Source organism: Hyla sarda, chromosome 3, assembly GCF_029499605.1.
Source record: "Hyla sarda isolate aHylSar1 chromosome 3, aHylSar1.hap1, whole genome shotgun sequence".
Classification (NCBI taxonomy): domain Eukaryota; kingdom Metazoa; phylum Chordata; class Amphibia; order Anura; family Hylidae; genus Hyla; species Hyla sarda.
In genome coordinates this window covers 168,872,771-168,882,649 of record NC_079191.1, presented here as the reverse complement: position 1 = coordinate 168,882,649, position 9,879 = coordinate 168,872,771, and the positions used below count along the sequence as shown (strand labels likewise).

The window sequence follows — 9,879 nt, the reverse complement described above, 5'->3', positions numbered from 1 at the left end:
TGCAAAATTAAAAGAATTATGATTTTTTAAAGGTAAGGAGGAAAAAAACGAAAGTGCAAAAATAAAAAATAAAACTGCTCCTTAAAGGGGTACTCCGGTGGAAAACTTTTTTTTTTTAAATCAACTGGTGTCAGAAAGTTAAACAGATTTGTATTTACTTCTTTTTGGAACACAGAGCAGAGAGCTCTGTGTTCCAAAAAGAAAATAATTTCCTCTGTAGTATTCAGCAGCTAATAAGTACAGGAAGGATTAAGATTTTTTTAACAGAAGTAATTTACAAATCTGTTTAACTTTCTGGCACCAGTTGATTTAAAATAAATAAATAAATAAATAAAGTTTTCCACCGGAGTACCCCTTTAAGGGGTTAAGCAAGATGTATATACATATAAAACAGAAAATATTATGAATTAATTACAGTGTTTTGATATGCATTATTGGATATAAGTACTCATATTAGCAGCTTTATGGGAAACCACGTCATTACTGTAAACTTACATATTGTAGGAAGTTATAAAGATCTCCATTATTTGAATATTTAAGGTAATATGCGCGTGTGCTATGAGATATACGGTAAACCATGCCCTTGCTGCGTCTGCGTACTAACAGAATCCTCGTACAATGCTGTGCTTCCCCGAGTGTAAGGCGGAAGTGACGTAGGGCACGTGCCGGTCTGCATTGGGAGTAGCACTCGTGGTAGGTTATTGTTTGTTTGTTTGTGTAAGTAATTCCAGCGGATGGTCTGGGCGCTGTGTGATGTGCCCGGGCACTGGGGACCTGCAGCTGCCTGACCCCTGAGGGAGTTGTCCCCTTGGCGGACTATATGGGTGGGGTCCGGGGTAGACTAGAGGGTATATTCATTAGTACAGTCAGGGGAATGTCTTATGTAGTGTAATTGGAGAACATATCTGTATTGTACTTTAAATTTAGTTTTGGTTTTTCACCTGGGACTGACTTATGTTTAGTTCCTCCTATCTTTTTCTGTATACAGCAGTGTTTCCCAACCAGTGTTCCTCCAGCTGTTGCAAGACTACAACTCCCAGCATGCCCGGACAGCCGAAGGCTGTCCGGGCATGCTGGGAGTTGAATTTTTGCAACAGCTGGAGGCACACTGTTTGGAAAACATGGCTGCATTCACACCATGTTTTTGCAGTACAGTTCCCATATCAGGTTTTTAATGAAAAACCGATTCCTCTAAACTGTATCAAAACGTGTGTACATATATTGTCCTGTAAATGGGTGGAAAAATTATGTCCGGTTGCATCCATTTAAGAAAAAAATAAAGTATACTCTTAGCTTTTCATTCCGTTATGAATAAAGTTTCACTTGTTTTGTCTGAAATTCCAAGGAAAAAAAAAACTGCAAAGTCTAAAACCGTATAATGCAAACTGGTTGGAACCGTACGCATATACGGTTCTGTGCGGTTCCCATTGATGATTTAAAAAAAAACGTATACGGTTTTTCACCTGGAAAAAAAAAACGTGGTAGGCTAAGATTTTGGGTACGGGAAAAAAACGTACAAGATGCAAAACAGATGCAACCGGATGCATTGTTTGCAATATGGTTTTCAATGGAGTCAATGCATATGGTTTGAAATACGTTCCATACGGTTTTCACCTTGAAAACATATACGGGAACTGTATTGCAAAAATGTGGTATGAATGTGGCCTTATACAGTATTATATATGTCCTTTATAGTTTAAATAAAAATGGGTTTTAGTTAATATATTTTTGTATAAGTGAGGACATTTTCTTAAAGGGGTACTCTGCCCCTAGCATCTTATCCCCTGTCCAAAGGATAGGGGATAGGATGTCAAATCGGGGGTCCAGCTGCTTGGGACCCCAGGGATCTCCGCTGCAGCACCCGCTATCATTACTTCACAGAGCAAATTCACTCCATGCGTAATGACCATTGATACATGGGCTGGAGCATTTTGACTTCACGGCTCCGCCCCCACGTGACATCACGGCCCACCCTCACAATACAAGTCTATGGGAGGGGGCGTGATGGCTGCCACACCCCCTCCCATAGACTTGTATTGAGGGGGAGGGCCGTGATGTCACGATGCTCCGGCCCCTGTATCGCTGGTCATTGCGCACAGAGCGAGTTTGCTCTGTGCAGTAATGACAGCGGGTGCTGCAGCGGCGATCCCAGGGGGTCCCCAGCGACGTGACCCCCGATCTGACATCCTATCCTCTATCCTTTGAATAGGGGATAAGATGCTAGGGGCGGAGTACCCCTTTAACCCCCCCCAACACACACTTTATTGTTTTGAATTGGGATGTTAGTCTGTGTCCCCCAAACTACCACTTTGGCGTGCCCACTGTGCCGATAAGTAGTCACGGTGTCAGGGAGGTAAGAAATCACCAAAAAAATTCACCAATTGCTCAAAAATAACAAATGCCAAAGCCTAACCTTTAATTGTGATCAATGCGCTACATTAACATTACATTTGTGGCATAAGGCAGCTGTATACGGATGGGGAATTTGAAAACCAGCTACTGCCGGACTCCATTTATTTCAGTTGGATTGTTTATTTGTCCAGATCTGTTGTTTGTTGCCGGATTAAAAACCGTGGTTGTCTGCGGTTTCAGTCTGGCAACAAAAACAGATAGGCCTGGTTCACACTTTGGAATTTCCAACCAGTCAAAATGCGGCTGGAGATTCCTAGTGTGGCCATCACCGACTTAATCAGCCAGCGCTAGGACCCTGCAGACTTTGGCGTCCCCATGACAATGTCTGCGTAGTGGAAATCATCAGAACATTGAACAAGTTCAATGTTCTGGTGGAATTTTTCAAGGGGATTTTCCAGGCGGAAAGTCCATCTCAGTGTGCAATGTGCAGCAGAATCCCATTGCCACCAATGGGACTCTGCTGCATTGAAGTTTGTGTGGAATTTTAAAACGGAATACCACTATGGACAAAGGGGGAGGTTTATCAAAACCTGTGCAGAGGTAAAGTTCTCGAGTTGCCCATAGCAACCAATCAGATCACTTCTTTCATTTTTCACAGGCCTTCCTAAAAATGAAAGAAGCAAGCTGATTGGTTGCTATGGGCAACTGGGTAAGTTTCACTCTGCACAGGTTTTGATAAATCTCCCCCAAAGTCTGTAGTGAGAACTCTGCATTGCAGTCCAAAAGTTACCTGACCGCAGAGTCTCTAGATGAGACTGTCTGGCTTATTACTCCAGGATGACTCCTGAGGAAGCCGTTCGGTGACGGCGGAACGCGTGGAGCTGCTGCATCCCCTGGGGTGGTGAGATGGGAGGGTCCCCTTCGTCCCATATGCACTTTAGCTTTAATTTGTAGCCCACCCTAGGCATTTGATATTTATAATATCTTCATAGTTCTACAGCATATTTGCACATCTCAAGCACATAGTCACTTATATGATATAATTTTGCACATTTTATACACTTTGATTGGATTTATTACCTGGACTGGACTGTTGTGTATTTTTGTATGTGTGTTTATTGGTTACATATTCTTACTGCATATGTGGACCTCCCCTTCACCTATGAGGTATATATTCCCTGCCCAGGGGATGAGGTGTTGAGGCTTATTTTTCCTCCACCCTGGATCAATATTCTGTTTTTAAGTGGTTTTAATGTGTGCATTTTTTCTGTGGTTATCTAATAAAGTATAAGTATATTTTTCTATATTTTGGTGGTGTGCGATTATTATGGTGACCAGCTGGTTCTTTGTGTAGTTTGAGTGTTGTGGTCATTTATCGCACCCCGTTGGTTAGTTTTATTGCAGGCAGTGCCCATCCATATTTTTTCGCAATTCACAGTTGTAATACCAGGCACAACCTGAGGGCTGTTTTTGGAAGAAATTAGCTCTGTTTTTTTCAATTCGCTCTGGATAACCCTGTCAAAGAGAACCTGTGGTCTATCCTACCCTGTCTCTTTTTTAGTGTATATATTTTTTATAGCTTTGTGTTGTGCTGTTTCTCTGTTTTTACTAGAAATGTCTGGGTATTACCAGTTGGGGGCATGTCCTCCAGTGACTCTTGTCAGCATAGTCTCCAGACTGTAGGGACATACTCCCAACTGGTGACACCCAGATGGCTGTTTAGTCATATTCCTAGTAAGAATATCAGATGGATGACACAACATCCTTGCTCTAGGAATGTTTCTAAATGGGGAATGCTGGTATTTACTAAACAGACAGGTCAGGAGGGGACTCGGGTCCTCTTTGAGGTGAACATGTGTTCCAAACCAAATTCTTTCTTCTTAATTATTTGAGATTTCAGTGGGTTTTTAACACTCTCCTAGAACTGTATCCACCTTTTTCAGCCCACCGGAGCACCCGAAAGCTGAACTAATTTATGCAGGAAAAGTCAGCGACCGCCGAGCCGAGAAGTTTGTGACGAATCGAATGTACTGTAATTTCGCTCATCTCTAGCTAGGTTGTTTGGGACCAATAACTCTTTTTGTAATGAACCCTAGGTGCTGTAAAGATAAAAAAAAAAATAAAGCCACTCACCTGCCCTGATCCCCCTGCTGCAGTGATTGGCTAAACGGGCATTTCCTCTAGAGTCATTGCAAGCTGAAAGATTGGACCCAGGGCAGGTGAGTATCCATTAGTTTGACAGCACCAGGGGCCCTATATAAAATGTTTTTGTCCCTTTTACAACCCCATTAAGCTACTTATGTTTTCAATACCTGAATGTTTGTTTGACCGTCAGCTTTCTCTTCATACACGCAAACATTTACTAAAATTCAACATGCCCAGTCTTTCCCCACCCTGACATTGTTTGTGAAGGAGAGTCAGGAGGTTTCCCTACGCATTAGTGAAAAGTCAGCCAGACCAGCTGACTACCCAATGTGTATGGGGGAGAACAATAAAAATATCGGCAGAGCCATACACCGATGATTCCTGTTCCACTCTATTAACTTTAATAGTCTGTTAGGATATATTAACTTGGCAGATTTCCGTGCTGATTCCACATCAAATTAAAGCCACATAGACTTCAATGGGATTCCGCACTCCCATTCACACTTCAGCATGCTGAATCCGCACAAGGCAGACACCACCCGAATGAATGCGGTAACAGGATTGGTGTTTATGTGCGGAAATTCTTCTGTGTGAATATATTCTTTGGTTTTCATTATGGTGCCTGGCATTTTACCATACTAAATAGCGATGCATATGAAGCGGTCGGGGTTTTATGGTGAAATGTGTGACAGAAGCCCCTAAAAGAACCTCCAACGCTTATGTAAACAAAGCCTATTTAGAGGGGGGTAGGCTCTCTTTCTATAACTAGTACATTTGCTAAACATCTACTATAATGAATTGGCGAAGGGCGTTGTATATGCGGCTTAGGGAAAATCTGCTACTCTACATAGTACTGTAATGTTTAGGGTATTGTGCTGTGACATTTATTTGTTATCCATGAAGTTTCTGAATTCCTTGTATGTCCATATGAGAGAAGATGTAGTCGACTCTCTTCAGTATACATGAGGATGCTTATGTTACTGTTCCCAGCTGTTCCTGGCTCAGTAGGTTACATGGTTGTGAATATAGGATGGCCCCAGTGTTCATCGCCAAGTGTTCCTGATGTTTTCATCATGTAAAAGGAACATTACTGAAATGAATAGTGTGAATTGAAGTCTAATTCCATGTTTTACCACCTTGGGCAAGAAATTGTTCAGTAGATAGCTTGGATTTGAGGTTTGCTCCTTTCGTGTATCATTCGTTTTCTTCTACACAGCATTAAAAAATATTCTTTACTTCAAAACCAAACTTTTTGGCATGTTTCTGTAAAACATTAACTTCTGCAGAACTGTCCTGTGTGCATTTCCCTTTGGTATCTCACAATCAACTTCAATGGGGTCTGAGGCAGGTTTTCTGCTGCGTAAATTTGCCGCAAAAATGTTCCCGTCAACATTTAAAATCCCAGCTGGATAAGTGCTACACTAGTTATGTAACTTGCATTAAAGTCAATAATTTAAGTGTACAGCTGAATCTGGGTGCGCTTTATAAATAATGATCATAAAAATTACTTTAAGCACTTGGCTGCTTTTGGCTGCCACCTCTGGTAGACACATAGATATTCCATAAATGTCCTAGATGGTAATAACCTTTTTAACCAGTTAGGGCCATTTCACACCGCAGCTTATCTGCCCAGAAAAGTTCTAGGTGGACATTCTGTGCACAGCATTGTCGGATCAGTCAGCGCCAGGACTGCTTGGACATAAATGCATGTTCGAGCAGACTTCACTGATGGAATGAACATGTTTGTTCTTTCAGAAAAGTCCTAAATTTCCTCCATAGAATTTCTACATGCGCACAGTGCAACAAGATCCCATTGAAAATAATGAGAGCCTGCTGCATTGGTATTTGAGTGGATTTTTTCTGCTGCCTTCCACTCAGCAATTTTGCCAGTTGAATGAGCCCTTAATAACCCTGCTGTACTTAGGGTAAGTGCACTCTGAGGAAAATTTCCTTGCTTAATGATCTAGTCACACGTACAGTATTCTGTGCAGATTTGATGCGCAGGATTTTCTGCTGCAGATTTTAATGTAAACTGAATACAGCTTAAAATCCTGCGCATCAAATCTGCACAGAATACTGTGTGTGTAAATAGACCCTAAATCAGTGGTTCTCAACCTCGGGTACAAGTACCCCCAGGGCTACTTAGCAGTTCTCCAGGGGGTACTTGAAAAAAAAACAGTAATTGCAGCTACTGTCTGCACCACTTTGAAAAAAAATGGTAGGCTGACGTCACTGCACTGGGAAGCGGAGCAGGAGGACAGCAAAGGGGAAGCGCGGGCACTGGGCTGCTGTGGGCAGTAACTACCATCAGCTTTGTTGCTCCACTGCCCCTGCAGACCGGGGACCTACTGCTATGAGGCATAGAAATAGGTCCCCGGACCAGAGGAGTATCAAAGCGGGACAGTATGACCAGCTGACTACCCAATGTGTATGGGGGAGAACAATAAAAATATCGGCAGAGCCATACACCGATGATTCCTGTTCCACTCTATTAACTTTAATAGTCTGTTAGGATATATTAACTTGGCAGATTTCCGTGCTGATTCCACATCAAATTAAAGCCACATAGACTTCAATGGGATTCCGCACTCCCATTCACACTTCAGCATGCTGAATCCGCACAAGGCAGACACCACCCGAATGAATGCGGTAACAGGATTGGTGTTTATGTGCGGAAATTCTTCTGTGTGAATATATTCTTTGGTTTTCATTATGGTGCCTGGCATTTTACCATACTAAATAGCGATGCATATGAAGCGGTCGGGGTTTTATGGTGAAATGTGTGACAGAAGCCCCTAAAAGAACCTCCAACGCTTATGTAAACAAAGCCTATTTAGAGGGGGGTAGGCTCTCTTTCTATAACTAGTACATTTGCTAAACATCTACTATAATGAATTGGCGAAGGGCGTTGTATATGCGGCTTAGGGAAAATCTGCTACTCTACATAGTACTGTAATGTTTAGGGTATTGTGCTGTGACATTTATTTGTTATCCATGAAGTTTCTGAATTCCTTGTATGTCCATATGAGAGAAGATGTAGTCGACTCTCTTCAGTATACATGAGGATGCTTATGTTACTGTTCCCAGCTGTTCCTGGCTCAGTAGGTTACATGGTTGTGAATATAGGATGGCCCCAGTGTTCATCGCCAAGTGTTCCTGATGTTTTCATCATGTAAAAGGAACATTACTGAAATGAATAGTGTGAATTGAAGTCTAATTCCATGTTTTACCACCTTGGGCAAGAAATTGTTCAGTAGATAGCTTGGATTTGAGGTTTGCTCCTTTCGTGTATCATTCGTTTTCTTCTACACAGCATTAAAAAATATTCTTTACTTCAAAACCAAACTTTTTGGCATGTTTCTGTAAAACATTAACTTCTGCAGAACTGTCCTGTGTGCATTTCCCTTTGGTATCTCACAATCAACTTCAATGGGGTCTGAGGCAGGTTTTCTGCTGCGTAAATTTGCCGCAAAAATGTTCCCGTCAACATTTAAAATCCCAGCTGGATAAGTGCTACACTAGTTATGTAACTTGCATTAAAGTCAATAATTTAAGTGTACAGCTGAATCTGGGTGCGCTTTATAAATAATGATCATAAAAATTACTTTAAGCACTTGGCTGCTTTTGGCTGCCACCTCTGGTAGACACATAGATATTCCATAAATGTCCTAGATGGTAATAACCTTTTTAACCAGTTAGGGCCATTTCACACCGCAGCTTATCTGCCCAGAAAAGTTCTAGGTGGACATTCTGTGCACAGCATTGTCGGATCAGTCAGCGCCAGGACTGCTTGGACATAAATGCATGTTCGAGCAGACTTCACTGATGGAATGAACATGTTTGTTCTTTCAGAAAAGTCCTAAATTTCCTCCATAGAATTTCTACATGCGCACAGTGCAACAAGATCCCATTGAAAATAATGAGAGCCTGCTGCATTGGTATTTGAGTGGATTTTTTCTGCTGCCTTCCACTCAGCAATTTTGCCAGTTGAATGAGCCCTTAATAACCCTGCTGTACTTAGGGTAAGTGCACTCTGAGGAAAATTTCCTTGCTTAATGATCTAGTCACACGTACAGTATTCTGTGCAGATTTGATGCGCAGGATTTTCTGCTGCAGATTTTAATGTAAACTGAATACAGCTTAAAATCCTGCGCATCAAATCTGCACAGAATACTGTGTGTGTAAATAGACCCTAAATCAGTGGTTCTCAACCTCGGGTACAAGTACCCCCAGGGCTACTTAGCAGTTCTCCAGGGGGTACTTGAAAAAAAAACAGTAATTGCAGCTACTGTCTGCACCACTTTGAAAAAAAATGGTAGGCTGACGTCACTGCACTGGGAAGCGGAGCAGGAGGACAGCAAAGGGGAAGCGCGGGCACTGGGCTGCTGTGGGCAGTAACTACCATCAGCTTTGTTGCTCCACTGCCCCTGCAGACCGGGGACCTACTGCTATGAGGCATAGAAATAGGTCCCCGGACCAGAGGAGTATCAAAGCGGGACAGTATGGTGGCCGACAACTATATATGGAGGCAGTTTGGGTGCCTACAGCTATATTTGGGGGCACAGAGGGGGCCTAACAACTTAATGGGGATGCAAAGTGGGTACTATTACGGTGTATACAAAATTGAGAACAAAGGCAGACCAGCTCACCACCCTGTAGATTCTTTAGGTAGAGGAATTTCAAGTGTCTTTTGGGAAGCACAGAAAAAATCCAAACCGTATGCTTGGTATGAACAGATCCTTAGAAAAATAATAGGTTCCAGCTCCCACAAAAATAGAATAAAAAGTCCAAAATGTATTTCACATATTTAAAAGGTGAAGCAAAAAATGAAAACCATATTGAGGTGGTTATAAAAGCATAGCAGAAACGCAGACTTGTTTCGAACATATGGTTCATGACACAACTGTTTGTCACTGGCATCCTTTTATACTGCTAGTACAAGGTGAAATGAACTCACATGTCTGGATGAGGGAACACCAGGCGCACGCAGCATATTTTGAGACTTTTATGCACCTTTTGATATAGACAGTTTTACTCTTTTTGCCTACCCGTAGAACTTTTTCTTTTTGACCATGCAGTGGTCACATATTTATCATTTGCAACTTTTGTCAAGTCGCTATTTTGTGTGCAAAGGTACTTTTTTAGGCGCAAAGCTACACTACCTACCAGTAGGCGTGAGAATGATTTCTACATTTCAACCTTTAACTACTTGTGGACAACAGCGTCCCACTCCCCTTCTATGACACGTGCTCAGGAGCGGGGGTTATAGCTGGGTGGTCCTGGTAGCTATCTGCGATCACGGTGATGCCCGGCTTTAACCCCTTAGACACCGCAATCAAATTTGATTGTAGCGTCTAAAATGCAAGTAAAAATGTCCAGGCA

General features: G+C 42.2%; 1 protein-coding gene across 3 annotated transcripts in view; it reads left to right on the top strand.

The window, feature by feature from the left end:
* Positions 1–618: 618 nt before the first annotated feature.
* Positions 619–9,879, top strand: part of LPP (LIM domain containing preferred translocation partner in lipoma) — a 347,896-nt gene continuing 338,635 nt past the window's right edge. The window contains exon 1 of one of the 3 annotated variants that reach the window (XM_056565451.1): positions 619–693. The gene's annotated coding sequence lies outside the window, so the exon portion shown is untranslated. Of the gene's footprint in view, positions 694–4,549; positions 4,572–9,879 lie in introns of those variants that run through there. The other 2 variants (XM_056565455.1, XM_056565453.1) reach the window with 2 other exon arrangements.